The following is a 22757-nucleotide window of genomic DNA, read 5'->3' as shown; positions in this document are numbered from 1 at the left end:
CCTTTCAGTTCTAGAGTGTTTGAGACTCTTTCTATGTTGTTTCAGCATGCAGGCACCACGAAAGCTCAAGGGGATGGGATTTCTGGGGAGCCATTTTGTGCTCAGGCAGGACCAGCAAAGCGGCTGGAGCCTAGTGGGGATGTTCCCCACATTTGCTGCATTTGCACTTGTGCTGGGTATGTGACAGGATGCTGTACCAGAAGGTGGCACTCCAGACCCTCTAATATATGTCCTGAGACACATCAATGCTCCATGAGTACCCCCAAAGAGCATCAACATTTCATATTGAGTTTGTGTAGCTGAGTCTCTGCCTCTCCTAAACTGGGGTTTGAGATCTGTATGCTACTATTCTTTTTACCTACTCTCATTGTGATCGAAAAAGCTTTGTTCTCCTGGTGGGAGTGGAGGCATTACCTTGGGCATGGATTCTTCCTGACCACTTTTAGTGATGAGGCTGACTTGTTTAAGGAAGGGAGAGAGTTTCCCCCTTGCAGAGGGAAGTCATATACTGTGCTGCTTGTCCTCAGAGCCACTGAACCAGCTTTGCTCTTTATTTAATTTGATGTTACGGAGAGAGCTGATAAAACTGCTGAACCTGCTTCGCATTGGGAAGATTGGCTCTGGCAGATCGGTCTTGCTCTGATAGGCAGGGTAACATAGAGATTTTGAAAGCAATTACAAAGAAGGCAGCAGACTCAAAAGAATGAGTGGGCTGTTAAAGATTTGAACTTAATAACAAGCCCAACTACTTTTCTTATCAAAGTACCGTCTCTCCTTTACTTTTCCCATCCTCATGCCCAATTAGTGCTCCACTTTTACACTCAAGGGCAATGGCCCCTCTGTTTTCCTCTTATTCTTTTCCTAGCAATGTATTCTCAGCTAATACGACAACTCAGAATTTAATCACTCAGCAACCTGCCAGCACATGGAAGAACAGGCCAATCAGCATAACTGGCTGAGATAACTGCAGTCAGTGCAAGGATCTCCTCCACTGCACAGAGCCTTGTTGCTTGAGGTTACACAGGGTCTCTGGATTTCCTAATCTATGTGGTTATTTGCTGGATCATTGGTCTGTAGAAGAAAATAAGATTTCTGCAGCTGAAGTTCAGTAGTTCCCTGATATGCATGTTCCTAAGGAAGCAGAAATAGTCATACCTCTTTGGCACTGAATTTGCAATTGTTCTTACAAGGTGCACACAGAACCGAAACGAACATTTTCGTAATTTCCTGTTTTGTGTACAGATACTTCATTTCCAAAAAAACTTTAACAACAACCTCATAATGGATTACCTTATAATTTAAAACCTGCATTCATCCTAAAGATGAGGTAGTGACCCTGTCATGCTGGAATGTGATTAAATGAGATATCTCTGATAAATCTTTATATGTTTCTCTGGAAAGCAATTTCCACTTTGTTATATTACAGTAGTCGGTGCCATATGAAGCAAAGGAAAACATTTGTCCAGCAGGACATCATAAATTTCATGACAGATTTTAAATTTTCCTGGATGAAATGTTTAAAGTGAAGCAGATGGATCTTCTAAAACAGACTGGCCTTTCCTGAGTTCACGAGAAGCTGCTTCATCTCCTCTGTTCAAAACAGTATGAAATCCCCTCTGCAGAGGAAGCCTGGCGGTAGATGGAAGCAATATAGGTGTTGGCTGCTTTTCAAACCAGGGGAAAACCAACACCATCTGAAAACCAGTATTATAAATAATTAGTCAGGATCATTTTTGATAAGTTGATTGTGCCCCATAAAAGAGGGATTGTGGAACACACCATACCCCAAGCAACTTGGACATAATCCAATTTTTTGCAGTGCAGAAAGATCAAGTTAAATCACTTTTCCAAATAACCATTATTTGTTTGATTTGTTTTCACGAGAGCTTTTGGTTATGTCAGTAGTTGTCAGATGCAGACTGACGCTTGCGATGTCTTGTGCCTTTCAACTTGAGAAAGTCGTGTAAACTTTGCTGCCCTCTGGTTAGAAGGAGCAACAGCCTTTTGAGAATGAATGAAATTGTTCAGCCCTTGGCCCTGAAATGTGATTCTTGGGTCAGCCTTTGGCACTGCAGGAAGTCTGTGTGGTGGTGTTCTATGCAGTAAACCTCTCTTCTCCATAAAGACATACTGAGAGTGGCACCTAAATAAAGAATGATGGAGACCCTCTATGTGCTGCTGCTTTCTGAATTGGTGAAAGTATCTATCTCCAAGCAGCACTTGGTGCATAGTACTTGAACTTCAGTACCATATAAATATATATAGTACTATATATATAAAATAAGCAGGGTTTAGTTTTGACATCTACATGGCAAAATTACGCATGACATTCTAGTCTTGACTTACATTTCAGTGGATGAGCATTTCCTCTGCATATGTTGCTATGGTCCAAATATTTGTCTTATACTATGACTTATCAGAAGATATATGCTGCCAGGAAGAATGGAACTGCAATAAAAATATAAAAGAGAGAGAGAGAGAAAAAAAAAACTCTTTTGAAATGAAAAGGTGATATCAGTAACAAGAGAATAAACTAGATTCTGGAATAAGATATATTCTTGCAAGTAAGAAGAATTTTCCCTGAGGGAAATACGTTTATGTAGTAAGTTGATGAAAATTGGGGGATTTAGTGGAATAATTATTAGCAAAGGAACATTCTCTAAAGGAAGAACAGTTTGATTATTTTTCTTCCAACAGCTGATCCAGACCTCTGATCTCACCTGGATTTTCTTGGTATTGCTGAAATCCAGTGAATCCCCAGTGGTGCTAACTACCTAAAGGCCATAAACTGTAAAACTCCTTATTAACCAAATAATCCATTATGTGGACAGTCTTGCTCAAGGTATAAGAAATATTCATGCAGAGAAATACTTGAGTTTTCTAAAAGCTACCAGCAGTTTGTTTCTTGAGGCCCCGCAGAAGTGGAAGTTCCAAGTAAGATTTAACTCCAAGTTCTGAGGACTAGATGGAGAACTGCAACGTTGTTGCTTTGCCTTTATTATTCTTGCACTGTAACCTGACTTTGGTTCAGGAAGAGGAAATCCATGGCCTTAATTGAAGCCAATCAGTGAAAGGTCATGGGCTAATACTTAACAGACAGCAACAGAGGAAAGAAAAAACAAGGAAAAGGTAAGGTCTCCACTTGGTTCAAAGACTCAGTTGGATTCCGGAGACAGAATGCACCTGGAAGCAGAATGCACTTGGACCTCAAATATACACATCACTTGGGAGTTATAAAATTAAATTGAGTTTGTTTATAGTACTTACTTGTCATTTTCCCAGTGGCCTGTGCAGCAGCAGCCACTGTCTGTGGAGATGTGGGTGACTACTGCAAATGCTCAGGTGTTTATTACACTGGCGTGACTGTTTATTAAGGACCAGAAATGGGATTCTGTGGTTTAAGGTATCCTAAAGGTTGGATTTAAATAAAATATTTTGAGAGACTATTTCAGAGTGTGATCAGTGTCTTCTAGAGCTTGATTTCTTTCTTTGTTTTGTTTTGTTTTGCTGAGAACCAGTAATATCATGACTTTCCCTACACTGTACGGTCAGCAGTTTAAATTATTGCAGGGCTTCAGTATCTCCAAAGACAGAAATACCTTTTGTGACTATACTTTAAAAGCTAGATTTTATATTTTTATACTTATTATATTTTATATTTTCATAGTTTAAAAGCTGTATCTTCTTTCAGTATTTTAAATTTGTTGCTCTCTCCCATAGCTACAGTGGACACAGAAAAGAGGTTTTTAAAATTATTTCTTTCTTTTAAAGCCGATGTAAATCTAAGATGGTCATGGTCATTGTCTAGTTTGAGCTAATCATAGTCTGTTTGCTCACTGGGTAGTTCAGCATGAACTTCATCAAGCCCAAGATTTATTTGAAAACGTCTAATTCAATTAGGTTCTTGTTTAGGTTAGCAAGTACAGGCATATTCATATGCTGGTGTACTTAAACCAGATTCGTCTTAATCTACTGGTCTTAATCTACTGAAATGTTTTTTGTCTGTGCAGCAGTACTCACACTATCTCTAAATGACCCAAAGTGATATTCCAAAGCATTTGCTATGTGGCTAAAATCAAGAGAGTAAATGAAGGTCTTGGTCAGCCTCATATCAAAAAGGACAGATTCAGTACTTTCTTTCAGACTCTGGAAGAAGTTGACACAATCTTTCTCAGGTGCAGGTGCAGGAGATGGTGTGAATATGTATCTACTCTTTTGGGGATCTGGGCTGGAACTTGTGATGGTCACCATGCGGTAATGGCAGTTACCAGCTGATCTGAGGTACTTGGATGTCTTTATGAAGGACAGAACAGAGCAAAATAGTTTATGTGTTTTATGATGGGCAAAAAATGAAAGCCATGTTTCTGGGAATATGTTTCTTGTTAAAAATATTTGCAATTCAGATCCTCAGAGCTAAGTAAATGACTGTGTTCATGGCATGAGAGAAGAGCTCGTAGAACTGATCCAGAGAATAAGTCTTTGTCCTAGTTTAGCAATGAACACCCTGTTATAAACAGCACTGGGGCAGAATTACTGCCTTTGTGAAGATGGATGCATGTACAAAGAAACCCAGGACAATGATGTGTCGTCAATAAGTATCTCTTGCTTAAGCCTGTGTAAAGAAGAATCTGTTTTTACATAGCACATATTGAGAGATTCTATGAGTCTTAGAAAGCTATTTTTAAATGGTTGCAAGGGATATACAAAAGGAAATGTGCCATACCAAGAATAACTAAATTTATTCTATGAACAAGTCCACAACACCAAGAAGGCGAAGTTCTTTTCATTTCCCCACAACTGGAAAAGAATTTCAGATTCAGCATTTCACCCTGTATTATGTAGACTTTGTGGCCTCTTAGTTACACTGCACAGCAGGACTAAGAGTACAATGCGTGGGCAGAACCAGAAGATCATCCAAAAGAAAAAAAACATTGAGGAACATTTTTTTTTTTTTTTCATGTGTCAGACACCTCTGGACAATAACTTTGCTTTTCTAATATTTGGAGTTCATGATACCAGGGAGAATTCTATTTTTAGAGCGAGGCTGCTAGGGGTTCCCTTGTTTTCCCCGGACTTGAATATTATTGCAAAGTTACAGTTACTACGGCACAGAAAAGTATATCTATAATTGTTATTGTTTACTCCTGTTCTTGGTATTATTTCTGTGCTCTATTTCCTCAATGTCAACATCATGTTTTAGCTAATTATACAGCAATATAATTAGATGGGATATAATTAGATGAATGGGAGAGCTCACATGGTTTATTATTCACAGGTTCTAATCTACATCTGGATTCTGTATCAGAGATATTTTAGACATGAATATATCTTTAACATTGAGGAGAATTCATTAGGCAGGTATCACTGAAACAAAACAGTCTGAAAAATGCTTAGAACTAGTACTGAATGACCAGAAACATTCATCTGTGAAAGACCTGTGTTCTAAAAGGAACAAAAGTGCTCTTCTGCTCCCATATTACAGCGTGGAGTTTAACAGTCCTTTACATATCCCTCAAGGTTTTTGCAGTGGGTAGATCAATTCATAGGGCTTTGTTGAAGAAGTGCGCAGAAGTGAAAGAGCTCAAAAGAACTTGAACGTGCAGTAATGACAACGGTAGCCTCTAGGGATATGTTAAGCACTGGGAGCGCTTACCGCAGAAAATTTGCATGGACGTTTGCTTTTCTTGTATTGGCCAGGACTTATGGTTGTTATTCTGAGTATTTATTAGAACAATATTACATGCTGACTGCTTGTATTCTTTGAATTAATTCCCATTCAATGCAGTGGGATGCAGCTATGAGTCTTTTCAACAGTTACATATAATAACTTCACTTACTGGTGGCATGAGTATGGGATACTGGTTTTCAATGAGAAACTGTGTAGCTGTAAGACCTTCATATACCCACAGCATGATTCCCAAGAGGGAAGGCAGAATAAGCTACTTGTTTAGAGTAGACTCTGCTCATGCAATGCAGAGGACAAGCTGGAAATCAGAGTAATGGTTTAGCAAGACTCCCCACACACAAGTAAGCAGGGCTCAGTGTGAGCTGCAAATGGGGAAAAGGAGGAAGTAAAAAATTGTAATACTTTGGAGAGAAGAGTCTGAAGATGGCAGGTTCTGAAAGTAATTGTCATGACTATTTCTTCCCTTTAATGAACAGATATCCAGGACCTGATGTTGCTTTGAGGGTAGTTCTTTCACTTGAAAACATTTGTTTAGATGCCTACAATAGACTCCCAGACCTGCCTGGCCAGCTTTTGACCATCTAACTTTATACTTCTGTTGAAATGCCCCAGCTAACTACCTAATTCAAGCTTAAAGTCAAGGGACAGGGGCAGTAATAGGTTTCAGTGACCCATATAGCATGATTTTCCATCTGAAGGTGTTTCTTTCTTTTAACTATGGAAGGACAGCAGGCAAAAGAAAAGCATCTATGTACCTAATATTCATTATGCGAATGCACAAAGTGGCCTCAAAATACCCTCCTTGGGTTACTTGTGTTTTGTCTTACACAGTCTATCTACGTGTCAGACAAATTACTACCCACGCCATTGATTAGTGCTAATAAGTTTTCCTTTTCTCACAAAGCTTGGCTTATGTGTTTGAAATTTGTCATCTGCTTTGCATTTTAAAACTGTTCTTCCAGAAAAAAACACCACTGACAAAAAGACAAATACAAAAACTTTCTCTATAATCTTGTACTTCCAGAAAAGTTCAGTGAGGACATTGTTGAGAACTTTTTCTTTTTGTGGAAATATACCCTTTTTTGGTTAGGCAAGAATAACTAGAAAGGCAGCATTTGCTCAGATGCCAAAGTTTGCTTGAGGTGTACTGGCAGTACTGGAAAGAGTTGCAAAGCTTTATTGTCCTACCAAGTCACTTAAGACAATGAGCTATCAAAACTACGTAAGTGCAGAGCTTCTCAGAGCTCACTCTACTGCATGGTGCCAAAGAGACAGCAACTTGGCTGACCATCAAGGTATCATCTTTGTGCTGTAAATCAGTGTACAAAACAGACACGTTCTTAGGTCTCCAGAGTTGCTGCAAGTCCTTAGGGTTTGTATTTCTTTCAAGGTACCATGTAGAAATTGGGCTGTATGTATCTACCTTGCTGAAGTTTGATGTAAAATACCTCTTCAGGCTATGTGCTACATTGAAGAGAATCACCCTGCAGTTTGTTGGTTGCATTGGCAAGTCTCTATCCAGTCTTACTAAATACTTAGGGAAAAATTTCTTACTGGTCTGGAAAGGCTATTTAACAGTTTAATACACATCGTTGTATGTTTTTCTTTTTTCTTTCTTTTCTTTTTTTTTCTTTTTTTTTCTTTTTTTTTTTTTCCCCGAGATTCAGCCTAAATTTTTATTGGTTCAAGGTTTGCTCTGTTGTGCCTTGTTATAACAGTTGAATGGCCTTAAGCAACTTTTTTTTCTCTCACTTAACCTTCAGCCTTGGTAATGTTTCACATCATTATTAATAAGAAAACTATGTATATATAATTTATGGGGCACATACACAGCAGATTACACTACAAAGGCCTACTGGTTTCAGAGTGGAACTACAGGCCTTTGTTTCCAGATTATGACTTGATTAGCTTTGGATCAGGCCGATAAGGAAGTACAGTTAAAATAATTATTTAAATAACTGGAATTAGTGTTTAATTCTTTTGAATTCCAACAGTTTTTAAAAACTAACTCACTACTTGGCTGTTTTATTCCTTGTTCATTGCTTTCTCTCCACTTGGAGATGATCTAATTTTCTGACGATCTCTTTTAAAAATGGCTAAATGTGATTAATCAGTGTTGTTGGTCTAGTTTTCTGGAGAACATGTTGCATTTCAGTTTTGTTGAGGTCTTTCCTGCATTGCTGGCTAAATGCATTCCAGATTTAGCTTTCTGCTTCTTTTGTAGTATCTGTTACACTTCACAGACCAGGTCAGTAAATTCATGTAGCTCCACTACATGCCATCATGAAGGTTTACACCAGATGAGGACTAGGCATCTATTTTCTTCCTACTGGACAGATAATGTGCACGGTCTGTTTAGAAATGAAGTCTCCTGTCTTTTTGTTCCATTATCATTAAAGAAAATATCTCTACCTGTTAATAATACTGTAGTCATCTAAGACGGAGAGGAAATGGACCCTCCTCCCCACCATGTACAAGGTGCTGTATAAAAGGGGAAGTAAACAGGGGATATATTGAATAACTTAAATTCTACAGCAGTGAACAGATTCAGATAAACAAATGGATGGAAAAGAGTTAAAATCAGAGGCAGAGATGATCATCCTGACTGGCAGTGCCCTCACATCAAAATTTTTTTGTGGAAAGTCGCCATTGTTCCCTTTGCGTAGAAAAACTTACACGCCCCTCTTGAATTAACATTTGTAGCCCTTCTGGGTGAGTGTCTCAGACTCCTGACCCAAGGTATATGGGATAACCATGTAGTCATCATTGTTTGAACAAGCAAGTCAAGAGTTTCATGACACAGTTTTTTCAAAGAATTGGGGCCACATTTGCAAAACATCTAGCAGCGCTGGCATAGTACAGCTAATATTTAATTCGTACCATGTCTGCCAGCCAGAGACATGCAGAGAAGTAGCATTGTAAAACATTATTCTAAACTCCCCTAACAAAATTTTACTCTACTGTTTTTGGGAAGGTGACTTTTCCTGCTGTATACATATGATATGCCACCTGGATTCAGCTGAGTGTCAATATCACAGGATTTGGATGAGCATCGTATAATATTCCCCAATGAGCATCTGAACTGAGGCTTGAAATTATACATGCAGTGAGATAAATTTAAGGTTGGTGTAAGCCCATTAACTTGTAGGAAGGACGACTGCTAAACAACAAGTCAGTGAATGGGATGCATTTTGTGGAAGGTGTTAAACTCAGTTTTTATGGAGGATGTCTCTGCTTACTCCAGCTATCTCATGTGAGACACTCATGGGATGCAGAAGCCTTTCATGAGTTGTAGCCCTTCTTCCCCTGGCCTTCTGATTTGCATGCTTGCAATTCTGTGCATGGGACACATTTAGGGAGTGGGGAAAATGTGCTGTCGTGGAGAAGGACTGATGTAGCATACCACACTGTTTTTCTGAAGGTTTTTGTGTTGCCTTTACTCTAAAGACCTTTGTTGTTAACTACTTATTATTTGTTCTAATATTAGTCACACTTAAGAAAGATTTGAAAGCCAGAGTCTCTTGACTGGTGTGGTAGTACTAAGAGGAGGCTCAGCAAAACATACTGGATGAAGGCAACATGATGCCCATGAAGTAATGGCCTCTGAATAGATAGGGTAGGGGGTTGGGGGAGAGGGGGGAGAGAGGGTAGAGGGTACAGAGGAGCTGTGTTCTAAACATCTAATCAGTCATGTGCCCCATGTTGAATACTGGTTATTTTTAGGGAGATATATTTCATCTTTAATGAAGTTTTGCTGACCAGTGCCCAGTGTCAGTACTTCATTCTCCTTGCAGCTTGGTTTGGAGTCAGGAATCTCATTTGCTTTGATTTTGAAGAGAAGATTAGATAATGGGTAACTGGTCTGAGGAAGTCCAAATTGCTGGGGTATTTAATTGAATATCTCCAATGCTTACTGTGAGAAAAGACTGCAGGGACTGTGTGGTTTCAGCCACAGAAAGAGACTTTTGCATTCAGATCTTCATGTAGCAAACCTTTCAAATAACTGATAGCCATGCAATACTCACCTCTAAAGAGAGCAGAGTACATCAGAAGAGGTAAAGGGATGTATTACCTCATCTGGAGATCAAAGCACACTTCCACTGGAAACAAATGCAGTTAACACTGTAATTAATTTAATAACCTCCACAAAAAAGTAACCAGCCATTTCAGTCTCACTATCATTTATGAAAGTCATCGGGGAGGATATTACATATTTGTAAAGTCAGATGCAAGAACGAATCAAGTACATATTCATACAATGGCTTACTGATTATTGGAGCTTTCTGAAACAGCAAAGAATATCTGTGACTTTGTAAGTCACATGGAGAGGCATGAGGTGTAGAAGAACACTCGTTCTTCCTTGTCCATGTCTCAGTACAACTCTGACTGCAACAACACCAACCACTGCTGATAGTGAAATTCTGTGTATTGTATGTATGGTTTGTGATGTATATGCAATGTGATGAGGAAAGCAGGAGCTCTCAAGAGCACATATTTCACCAGTGCAGCTACTGAACTGGATTGTCTGGTGCTCCTGCAAGCAGGTTGTTCATCCCCAGTAAACTTCCAAGGATGGATTTGCAGACAATTGGTGTGTTCATTCAGTGTGTTTCTATGGTGTGCTCTGTGAAGAGTAACAGAGTGATCTAATCATTCATTTCCAAGTTATGCTCAGATCACGAATGGAACGTAGATGGGAAATGCAGTATTTTCACCACTTGGCTACATGTATGCTAATAAAAACAGTGGATCAGTTATATTCTCTAACTCTGGTACCCATTGGCAGAGCCTGGTTATTAAACATTCTTCTCCCTCAAAAAGCCAATTTCCATCTCTCTTCTTTCGCCCAGACACTGGATTATCCATTTTCTTTCTCTTTTCACTCCTTTCAACATCTAGAAAATGTCTCACCTTTCCCCAGCAGCCTCATGCTCCATCCTGTCCCTTGTCATGGCCCTGCAGCTGTTTCTATGGGCAGAAGCACTGCCCACAGTAAGAGGAGCTAGCAGAGAGTGATCATGCCTTACTCCCTTTGGAAGGGAACTCCTTTTCCCAACTTTAGTGCTATATTGCTCCCAAAACACCTTCTTTCATCACCAGTGGCAGAGTTGAAGTGGTGGCACTGAGCAGATGGTGCCTGTTCTGAATGTGGGAAGGGAAATTTGTGATATCTTGTGCTAAAGAACATGTGGTTGACAATGAGCTGAATGTGGGAGGACAGAAAAGTGGTCAGCAAACTTAGACTGCATTTACATATAATCCCAGGAATGCAGTATTTTGCATTCTTTATGTGGTTACCCTGGAACAGTGGTTTGTTTAAGTCGCATTTGAGAAATCTGATTAGGGAAGTGCATAGGCAAGGGGTTCATCCACCACATCAGATTCTTCTGATGCTACCACTAATCACACTACTGCTTGTGGTGAGCAGAATCTTCTTGTTTCCCATGGATTAGTATCTCTCAGCTCTGTGGTGCTTTGTGGTGTGTGGATGGATAGTGCTTGTGGGAGTGATGATGGAAGACTTGCTATTCATTAGATTCCCTCACTTTCTCTGATCAGAAAGGATGGTGCAATGTACTCAACTACTCTAATGTTGATTCAGCACCACTTCTTCACTTCCTCGATATACTCACAGAAACTCATAGCAGTTTTGTCTTGCTGGGAGAAAAGTACCTCACTTGTATTATAATCAAGAGGTTGAACCATTGAGGTGTACTGATCTGCCTAAGTTCCATTTTGTTGTGCTTATCCACAAATATATTTCCAAGACAAATTACTAAATCTTACAGGTGGAGAATGGTGTGACTTGTGTAGGCAATATAAACTGTTGATAGAAAGCCATGTTCAAGCATCTCAACTGCAGCCTGAAATTGATGTTAATAAACAGGAAAAAGTTCAGAAAGCTTTGCAACAAACACCCAAGATTAGGAAAATCAGCACTGAAGCAACATCCATTCACTGGTCTTTTGATTTGACTCAGGAGGACGTGTCTTATGCTCTTAGTTAAAAAAAAATGCAGTGAAAGTAATTGAAGAGGGTGACTGAGATGAAGCTCACATGGCTGAACCTCAGCAAATGTCCTAGATAACAGAGGTTGTTAAGCCTTGGAGTGCACACAGTGTGAGCATGGGAAAACTGGAGGGTGATTGCACCAAAATGCTAACCCCCAAAAAGATGATTTATACCCAAAAAGGAAGGACTCATCTTATTTTTCTGTTTATTTAGCTCTGAGGCACAGAGAATGGACTCTCTCATATCACATCAGAAGCTGAAAGGTGATCCACCCACTTTACGGTCATTCTGTAGGCAAAACCTGCAAATGGATAATTCTAGGGATGTAAGGTGAGAGGGAATGATTCCTTTTCCAAGAGTGAAAAGTTACATTAACATCAGGGTGGGATGAACAGCCCCATCAGAGATGCATCTGATGGGAGAGATCACTCTTTTTCTATTTGATGGCAAAGCCTCAGTTTTCCCTCTCACCCCTCTTCCCAGTTTGCTTTCGTCTGCACCAAATGCGTTCATGCAGCTATTGACTCACCAGCTCTGCTCTCTGAAGGATTCTTGCAAGCAACATCTCCCCGAATGGTTTCTTCATAAACACTTCACAGATAAACATGAATGTAGATAAAGACCTACAGCTAAAAACTGCTTTTCATTTCTCTACTCTGCCTGTAGCACATATAGCATATGATATAGTTTGATTCAGCTGAAAACATAAGGGGATTATGTCTGTGTAGTAATTTGTAGTTTTACTATATTACACTTCTAAATAAGTCATGGAAAAATTGCTTAGTATCTATTTTGTGTGTGCTGGACACAGTGCTACTTAGTAGTAGAAACTAATTACACATATTAATTTAGAGGATAGAAAAATATGTATTCTATATTTCTGTACATGTACAGGGAAGTAAAATGGAAGAGTATACTCCAGAAACCTTAAATCGTAGAGTACATGATACCATATGGAACTGATTGATGGTATATTACACAGTAAAAAGCAAAAAGGCCCACATGTAATGTTTTTGCACAAATTATTCAGCCATAAAATGATTGTTTCAAGTTTGTGTTTGAAGCAAAGAAGCTTATAATAGGGATTTATTCAGACTTTTGCTCCTACCATTGATTTGTAGCTAGGGGATCTCCTTTAGAAAAGGATTCTTTTTCCAGCTGGAAAACCACAGCTACATTATTTTTGTGAGTTCCTTACTAAAGAAGAAAGTTAAAGCACCATATTAATACACTCATAACTGCTTCTCCAACTCTGGCGTATCTGTTCTGTGGAGCGCTTTGATTTCTGAGCATTAATACAAACCATCTCAAACCTCAGTATGTGTTCTAAACACAGATGTACACACATAATGTTTGTTTATATTTGTTGTTTTAAAAATCTATATTTGATATATTTAACTAGCAACAGAAAAATTTCAGTCTCTCTGGAATAATCCCTTGAATCAGAAATTTAGAGCTAGGAGTGTATAATCTGCCCAGGGCTGGACACAGTCTGGTGGTGAGGGGGAGGTGCAAGGAGCATGAATGCATCTCCATTGAGGGGAAAAGAAAGACGAAGACCAGAGGCCATTGGGTTTCCTCTAACGTTGCATCATGGTAATGCCTGGGGCCACCATTTAGTACAGCTCTTGGAGATCATCACTTTTGCAAGGAAATAAGGAAATAAATAGGCAACAAAAAGCCTGAAAAGCGGCATGAAGAAAGGAAAGGGAGGAGTGAACAAAGTATTTACTTTCCTAATTAGATTCACGTCCTTATTCATTTCTCAGATATATCAAACATGCAACTATGACTGCTATGTAACCAACAGCGTTAGCTCTCTCAGTATATCACTTCTGCTGATATGCAAGCATTCTATATCCAGTTAATGTAACTGTCTAAAAGACAGAAGTTATCAGAAATGCAGAGTACTTCTGCTGGATAAGCACCTGTTTCTGAGAGAAAAATGCAGTAAGAATTTATAATCTAAGGCATCCCAGTTGTCTCTGCCTTTTGGCCTTTTTAACTTGTTCTGCCAAAAGTTCAAGTGTGACAAGGAATGGTATCACATGTGATCTTTGCCTTATACCATGGCAAAGCAGCTATGATGGTGACAGATGGAAAACCTCTGTGATTCTTGATCTTTTGGTACCTATAGCTTTTAACACCGAGTCAAGAAATTTTGACACTTAGGTAAGAAATGTAAATCCTGAATTCGAAGTGTAGCCACCAAGGATCTTGCTGTACTTGCAGGTGAGTAATTTTCTATTCTGAGATTTAAAATGAGTAAAGGAAAAATAAGTTTTTGAAACATATTGTTCCACAACTACTGTTGTAACTCATCTTGTTTTCTCTAAAGCTGGCTCACAACTGCTGCTCACACAGGGCTCCAGACAAAAACTACAAGGAGAAGTGAAATGCTGTTCCACAAAAACTTGGCCAGATGACAAACATAACATGCTTAGTGCCCTAGAATTCCTTGTCAGACCAAGCCTTTGCCACCACAGCCTACAGACATTTTTCTCGGCATGTTATTTGATAGGGAAATCATTGCAATACTTCCTGTAACACATATCAATCTGCTGTCAAAAGAAACTCAGACAATTAAGAAAAAAGAGCTCCTACAAAGAGTGGAGCTGACTGGGTAGTGTTTGGGCATACCAAAGTTACTTATTTTGGGCTGGGAAATAACTTACAATTAGGCCTGGCTATATGCAAGCTTCCTCAGTGCCTGTATTGTATGAGTATTTCTCCTTGCATATATTCACACTGCAGGGCGGGTTGTCAGCTATCTTGACTGTTCAGATTTTTGATCCATGAGTGGCTTGTCAAATAGTGATTTTTGTGTAGCTTGGAGAAACTGGGGGATCTTTCAAGATTCATTAAAAATGTTGTTTGTTTCAACATCTGGACTTTGCAAATCATGAGCAAGATTTGCTGTAGTTTGAATTAATAAATCAAAATGGTTATAATTCCTAAGCCAGGAAATTGCTTTCTGCACAAAGTCAGGTGAGGCAGAAATCTCTCGAGTCATACTGGGATCCTGAATGGGAAGAGGCTGTGTAACCTGTACAAGATCTCTGTGCAACTAGAGAACTCTTGGGTCTCTATGCACCATGAATGGGATAAAAGCAGAGCACAGCCTTGCAGCTTGCCACATGTAGATGGAAAGGAACAGTTGATATTTCAGCATTAAAATCAACCCTAGATTCCAGCAAAGAGGGAGTTGGTGCCTTTCATAAGTAACACTGAGCTTCCAGCACCTTGAGTATGACATGTCTTAAAAAACAACGCTTCAGCCACCTTAAATAGGAGATCAGCCTCCAAACTGCAACCCCTCAGCTCCCAAGAGTCACCACTGAAATGACTTCCTCTTTTGAGCTAGTCTTTTTCTTTACTTCTGGTTGGAAATTTTGTCTATATTTTCTTTTAGCTGCAGAAGACTTAAACTTCTCACATATCCAAAAGAGGAAAAATTCAAGCTGTAACCACTTTGCTGAAGGAATGGTACTTATTTTATTGTGAAATACCTGAAATTTGACATGGAAGATATCTATATTTAACAAAAAAGTTCATATGACTAATCTTCTTGTTGAAAAAAATTGTGACCTAACTGTTGAACAGCCATTTTCCTCATTTCTGTCTACCCTGCTTCAGCACATGAACAGTGCTTCCCAGTGTGCGTGTTACTTTGCGTACTCACAGAGATTAGAGGATTTACAATACTAGGAATAAGCATGTTCAGTTTCTTCTTAATAGATTAACCGTTTGGTCCCTTAGGAGCTATGTTCACACATTTAACCATTCTGCTGTAAAACATGGCAGCAAAAAACCTGCATCTCAGAAATAGTTATAGCACAGGACTGTTTTAGATATTGCTGTCATCTGAGTATCTTCTGGAAGTGAAAACTTTATCTAAAGTTTATCTAATTGCGTATTAAACACAGCCCATCTTTCAGTCCTCCGTAAATGTTATGGAAAGAACATCCTGATTTCAAAAGAGCATTTGTGTCATAATTCTATAAATCAAGGTCTCTGTGGAGCAGATAGTACCCAGCAGTCATGTCATGTGTTTAACACAGCATGAGGCTTCTGGGTGATATTTATGATGGCGTTTGGGGACAGGCTAAAGGGGTCCCTCTTTCTGGGAAGTAACAGCATCATGGGAAGTGTTCTGACTCAGAACATCACTTATTGCTCTGGGTTGATAAAATAAAATGAAACTAAGTCTTCTTACTTCAGCATTGTCAGTGGACTATTTTGAAAATCAAAGGGCTCAGTGATAGATCAGAGGATACAAACAACAGAATAAGTGGTGTATTATAAGAAAACCAGTAAAGCAAATACTTAACAGTTTTTCAAGCAAGCAGCAGTTCTTGCCTTTGGTTTTCATGTGAGGGTTCTTCCCTCAGATCACTCCATCACTCTCCTTCCAGGGCTTGGTACATCAGTGCAGCTCTGTTCTATATTGTGTCTATGAAAACAGAGATCAGATCCAGCCAAATCCAAGACAAAAACACATCTGGGAGCTACAGTGGGCTTTGTAGGGTAATTTTTGGTCACTCTGATAGACTCAATTAGGAGGAAGAATTTCTTGTGCCAAGACTCCGTGGCACAAGAAAAGAGCCTGCAGGAGCCAAAAATGCCAGTGAAACCAATCTGTTCTTTTCTTTCCTTGTGACACTGCAGAATTTTGTTTTGCTGATTCTCATTACGTGCTTAAAACCACAGAATTCTTTGCATACTGCTAGCTGACAAGTCCATATTTAACACACACAATGAGGTTAAGGTTTGTTTCTTCAGTTGTTTGGCTCTACTACACCAACATGAGTACCCAAGTAAGAATCTCATCAAAGAAGAATATGGCAAAAGATAGTCCCAGTTGTTCTATTTGGGAAACTTAGATGCCGAGTCTGTGAATTTAATAGCCTTATATTACATGCTTATTTTGAAAAGCTTGGCCCATGCAATTCTATAATGTCAAGTCATACATTTGTATGACTGTTTTAAGGGATCTGCTGTTTTATTGTACTTTCTTTTTCCATCCACAGTATTCATTTAAGAGCACTACAATGAATGACTAACTCAAGAGTGTTTCAAATGAATGAATAAAAGGCTGAATCAGCAGACATTAAAGAGTCACTGGAATTAATTTGTTCAGCAATATTTATTCTGCTGCATATGAAAGAGTGTAGGAGTGACTGAAGTCCTTATTGGTTTCTGTTTGTGCTCCCACTGCTATGTCAAGTGTTCATTGCTTCAAACACAGAACTCAGCTAAGAATCCTATATTTTTGTATGTAAAGATTTGTTCTAGCTTTCCATGCACTCTTATTCAATTAGTAGTTTATTATTCCATGTAAAGTGGAAAAAGTTCATGAACTGAGTATAGCTGTAGTATGTTGGAAACTGCCTTGTAAGGGCTCAAAATTCCTTAAGTGGCACAAGTAACCGGACCCTGATTTTTCTCATTTTACGTTCTGCCATTGATCTATACAAGTATTGGTGCCGACTGGGTCCCTAGGCCCTCATCCTTTTATGCTGGCCTAGGGCATTTGATGTCCTAAACCTGCTGTGGTAAAACCTTCTGAACTGAGTTCTGGATGAATGACTGGTAGAACAGTGACTAGAAGGTAGAAGCAGAAGCATTTCAGGGTGAGAGGCATGCCAAGATGCTCACCGCTATGAAGACAGAAATGTTTTCAGTGTTGGAAACCTTCCATTTTTGGAAGCCATTTCAGTATTCATATTTGTAGGTCACCATTGTTGTGATTTCTTGAAGTTCCTATACCTTTCCAAACCCATTTACAAAGAAGTGTTAACTTGCATCCTCAGAGGAACACAGACAGCTGACAGTCCAAAAAAGAATCATGCTGACTGCAGTGATGCATGGGAAGCTTAATGACAGATCCTTCTACTTGGTGAAAACCAGTTGGCAACAAAGTGTGTATGAAGGATCACCTGTAGAAATAACAAGAACACTGAAAGTGTAGTGACATAGAAATATCTGGGGGTGAAGCTATGAATCTGCCAAAGCTTAGTTAACCATTTCAGTCCAGTTTGCAAAATTATAATATTCCTGCTACTGATTCAGGTCTATCAAAAAGCTGTTTTGGAAGACAGTGCTGTTCCTCCCAGCTATTTCAGTAGAAACAGAGTTCGCACAGTTAGGGGATTGGATGTCTAACCCAATCTGAAGTTCCTCAAAGCTCTATGTCACTTGTGAATCACACTGTGAACGTTTCAGAAACCACTAAGTCTTTTAAAGTTTCTTTTAACTAATGAATATTAATACCAACATCTGGTTATTTCCCTATTCTGTGCGGAAGATTCTGGGAAATTATGAAGACTCAGGGTAGGTTTTAGTATTTACTAAATTGATGCAGGAGTCTATATCAGAAGCTGTCATGAAAATGTGAGGACTATCTATCTGTGCACATAATGTGACCTGCTTGCTGGCTGGTCCATTCCTTACTTGGTGAGACTGAGTATAGCCCCCTAAAGTGATGCTGATTTATGTCCAGAATGAATTTGGTTTGACACTTCTCACTTGCTCAGTGGAATAGACAAGTGAGTGAATGGCACTTTATAAGGATGTTGAAAGATCAATTAAAAGCCCTTGGTATGCATAGGCATCAGGTCTCACCAGCTGAACCAGCTTTGCTTGGAGTGGTAATTCGAAGGGAGACAGAGAGGAAACAGTATGTGCAGCAAGACATGATACAGCTGTGAAGCAGTAATTGACCCAAGGTGTGTGCAGCACAGCCTGATAGGCGCTGCTCAGGGTAATTCAGAATTAAAAGGCATGATCGAAGTAGTCACAGCTCAAGTTAAATAAAAAAGAAATAAACATCAAAAACCTTTCTGACAGTGCAGCAGTTAAATGCTTGCACTGAGCTGGACGGTGAAACTGCAAGTAAGACTTGCAACAGAATTTGTCATTTAAAGCTATCTCCAGTGTCTCAGTGGGGATGATGTGCAGTCAGCTCCGTGTAACCTTGCTGAAACTTCAACTTCCTTTGAGTCTGGTAGAATAGGGTGACGAGGTTCTGCTCTTCTCCATAGAGCTGGATTGCAGAATCGAGAGGTTATTTAGAAGGTCTGCATTAATATGCTCGGTGACAGCAGGATTTACGTAAATAAAAACCTCAAAAGAAGTTACAGGAGTTCTAATGAACCAGAGTTGTACCTAGTGCTCATGGTCCTTAGGCTGTTTTGACAATCTCAAAGTCAGAGTTTCAAGGAGAGTGGAATGTGGGATTCTTTGCTTTGCTGCTCTGGCAGCACTTAAGAATCAGTGTAGAAACATTTAATCCTAAGAGAAACTGAAATCATGATGTTACAGGGCTGAGTATTATAATATGGAAAGAATGACAAGAAAAGCACAGAATGGCACAGCTTAACACTGTGAAGCTTAGTGTTTAAAATGAAGAGGAAAAAGTTTTAAGAGCCAAATACTTGGAAAAAAAAAAAAAAAGAAGAAGAAAAAAGGCTTCCCTTATGAAGAAAATCTATCAAAGAAATGAGTCATTGAGGGACCAGGAAAGAGTTTGGGAAACAGATGTTCTTACATTTAGGACAGATGTTTTATGATAACAGTGCTTTGATAGCAGTTACAACAAGAACCTACTCTAATTGAAAAATGTTGTGGTATTTCTCAGACAGAAACATAAAAAAAAGCCACAGAGTTTTAAGTGATTGTATGAAGACAGATTTCGACATTATTTCTTTATATTGATTATATCTCTGGAACGGCACAGAACAGTACAATTTTTTTTTTAGTAGAAATATATAGTGAGCACTTACAGAATCACAGAATCTTTAAGATTGAAAAAGATCACTAAGATCATCTAGTCCAACCATCAACCCATTACAACTAGGATAGTTAGTTAGACTTTCAGGAAAAGTTCTCAAAGAGTTGGGTGAGAAGTGAAGAACTAAACTGAGAGACCAAATTATGATAATCAGCAGCTATACTGCATAAAGCTGAAATGGCAGGCGCTTAGTAGTGGTAATAATCAAATACTATGTTGCTGAATGATTAAATGATAAGAGCTTGGTATTTGTAAAACGATTTTAATGTATATGAGGAAGAGGAAATAGCTCTGCTAAGAGTGGGGCAGACAGCATCACTTGTGTCCCAGCTATTTGCAGTCACTGGAAAGACTGTTAATGCAAGTCTGGACACAGACACTTAAAAATGTGAGTCAATGTTTATCAATGTAATTGAATACAGAGAAACATATCACCTTTTGAGAAACATCATCACCTTTTATTAATCTTTATTTGTTCTTGCTACTTGTTTCTGCATTATAGTATGTGTATGCGTATGGGGAATGGTCCTCATCTTTCAACTTCTAGAAAGCTAAGGCAGTGTAAAAGGGAGAGAATGTTAAGTAGTTCAATCAGAAAAGCATATACTGGCCTTGAAGAAAACCCACATTTCAACAAGAGGTACTTTTGGGAACTTCACTTGGCTTCAAGATAACTTCTGATCATGAAGTTATCTTGAACTTTTTGGCAGGACAAACCCCAGCTCACCTACAGAGACAGACAGGAAGTAGATTTCGACTCAGACAATGTATCTCAGAGATGAGTTTTTATTATAAGGAAGTGGGACAGATGTATCGCCATATTCTGATAAACAACTCTGCTGTCTTCAAACAGCAAGAGAGATCTCTCACTTGAATCCAACCAGAAATAAAGGCTCAGAAGGTTCTGAAATAATTTTATGCAAAATTTGAACTTATGTTTGTGTACAATTGAGCATATAATCCATTCTATTTGAGACTACTATGTTAGAATTATCTGAACAAAGGGAGGGGTTGATTTATTGTTAAGGAAATAAAACAACATCCATGAAAAGAGCAATGCAAAGTATCTTTTATAGCCCTTTCTTTCTTTCTTTCTTTCTTTCTTTCTTTCTTGCTTCTTTCTTTCTTCTTTCTTTCTTCTTTTTTCTTTCTTTCTTTTCTTTCTTTCTTTTCTTTCTTTCTTTCTTTCTTTCTTTCTTTCTTTCTTTCTTTCTTTCTTTCTTTCTTTCTTTCTTCTTCTTTTTCTTTCTTTCTTTCTATTCTTTCTTTCTTTCTTCTTTCTTATTAAATAATGTTTTCAGTGTCCATTCTTGAAATCAGAGATCTTACAAATACAGTCAAGAGCAAGTAAATGGGGCAAGTCTTGGTTGGCAATTACCTCTAACCTTTGTTGAGGTCTTTTGTGCTTGCCTGCCCTTTTTCAGGCAAAATGTTTTCAAAAATCATTTCCAGGCAGTTCAGTTTTCTAAGGAGAATGGAGTCTCTAACAGTACTTTTTGGCAATAGCTGCTGGCATCCCTCTCAAGCTAGGCAATCCCCCATTAATCTCCTTCCTCAAAGACTAGCATGCTGAAGTGAGGGCTGAGAGGAACTGAACACCAGTTGTAGGGTAAAAATGATCTATCAATTATCCTGCACAGCTGATATCAAGTTCATGAAGAATCCCTTGTTTTTCATGTGATATTTTTCTTATTTTATGCTTTAGTTTTCTCCTCCACAACTTTGACTATTTTTCAACCTGCAGATTTTTGGGAACTCAGCACTGATGGCTTGTTTCTTCATTTTTGGGTAGGCGTGAGCACAGAGAAACTGAATGACCAGCTTTGCTTCGCAAACACAGGGACCAAGACTAACAAACAGACTCAAGCTAACCAGAGGTTTTAAGGCATATGTAGTAAATTAGTGCTAGAATATTCCAGCAGCAGATCACACCTCCCCTGGGGTTACCATGGGCTTTCTAATGAACTTTACAGAGTCTCTAAACATTTATCTTGTTTGACTTTGACAACTGAGTCTGTTTTCCAGGAAGTAGCCTTCCAGATTTATGTCTAACAAACTCAAGGCACAATTTGGCATCTTAATTTTACAATATGCATTTTTTTTTGGATGACCTATAAAAACAACAAGAAATAAAGCAATATAATTTCAGTATAATTTCACCTGAATAAATTTCCTACTAAGTAAATACAAAATATCCTTTCCCAGTGGAGCATTAGATTATACGTACACATGAGAAGAGCTTTATGCCCCTTTTCTGTTACAGTGTGATGGCTCATCAAACAGAATAGAGGAAAATAATGCTATTGTAGAACAGATAAATTAGATTCTTATTTAAACCCAGAGTCTGAAGAAGTAATCTGTTTGCCTAAAATATCACTACCCTCTGCAAACAGATTAAAGAATGCTTTTCTATCTAATATAGTTAATAATTTCCTAATATTTTCCAGCAGTTCTTTGGAAGATTTTTTGAAGTTTTTTGGAAGTAAATGTCATTCTACAATTCCTGTTAGTGACTAATATTTTATGGGCTTGAACGAAATATAACCAAATTTGATGAAGAAAGCAATTAATTTAAACTTGTCAACGCATGCCTCTAAATGAATTACTCCCACTAACCCACCATCGTTTTCTGTTAGTAGAATAGAAGACTGTGAAAGAAGAACGCCCATTCAAGCTTTGCTATCACAAACATACATCTCCTTGTTGATTCACATTTGATATAAAATGTACCAGTTAGCAAACAGTAATTGAAAACAAAAGAAAGTGTTGGAGTAGTCTACATTTTGCAACATGTCCAAGATTTCAGAGCATGGATCACATTAGTCTAACAATCAAGAACATATTTTTGGTTCAGGAAACTGCTTTTGGATTTCACTGCTTATTAAAGAAGTAGGAAAAAAAAAAAAAAAGAAAAAGAAAAAGAAAGAAAAGTCTGCCCTGTTGTCTGGTCTGAGAAGCAGTTTGCTCAAGAAAAGAATCCTTCAAGCAATAGAGTGGAAATCCAAGTGGATCTCCAAGCAAATGAACTTCTTGTTTACACTGACGAGAGTCCACAGTCATCTCTTGGGTTATGCTGAAGCAGGAGAAAAACTTGGCATAAGCAAGAGGTTACCATACCCCTGGGCCACTGACTCACATGGGTTCTGATCTGGGTCCATGTGAACATAAGAGGCGGCAAAATTCCCACTGATTAAATTGAGTCAGGATTTCTCCAGAAGGGTCTGATACAAAGCCTGTTAAATAAGGGCAAAACTTCCCCAGAGGAAA

The 22757-nt window shown here is 38.6% G+C and overlaps 1 long non-coding RNA gene across 1 annotated transcript in view; it reads left to right on the top strand.

The window, feature by feature from the left end:
- The window catches only part of LOC107310486, a 44804-nt gene that overhangs the window by 9701 nt on the left and 12346 nt on the right, over positions 1–22757 (top strand). The gene's annotated exons all lie outside the window — the stretch shown is intronic.

This window comes from Coturnix japonica, chromosome 2 (genome assembly GCF_001577835.2).
Source record: "Coturnix japonica isolate 7356 chromosome 2, Coturnix japonica 2.1, whole genome shotgun sequence".
NCBI classification, from domain to species: Eukaryota; Metazoa; Chordata; class Aves; order Galliformes; family Phasianidae; genus Coturnix; species Coturnix japonica.
This window is presented reverse-complemented; position numbering and strand designations above follow the sequence as displayed.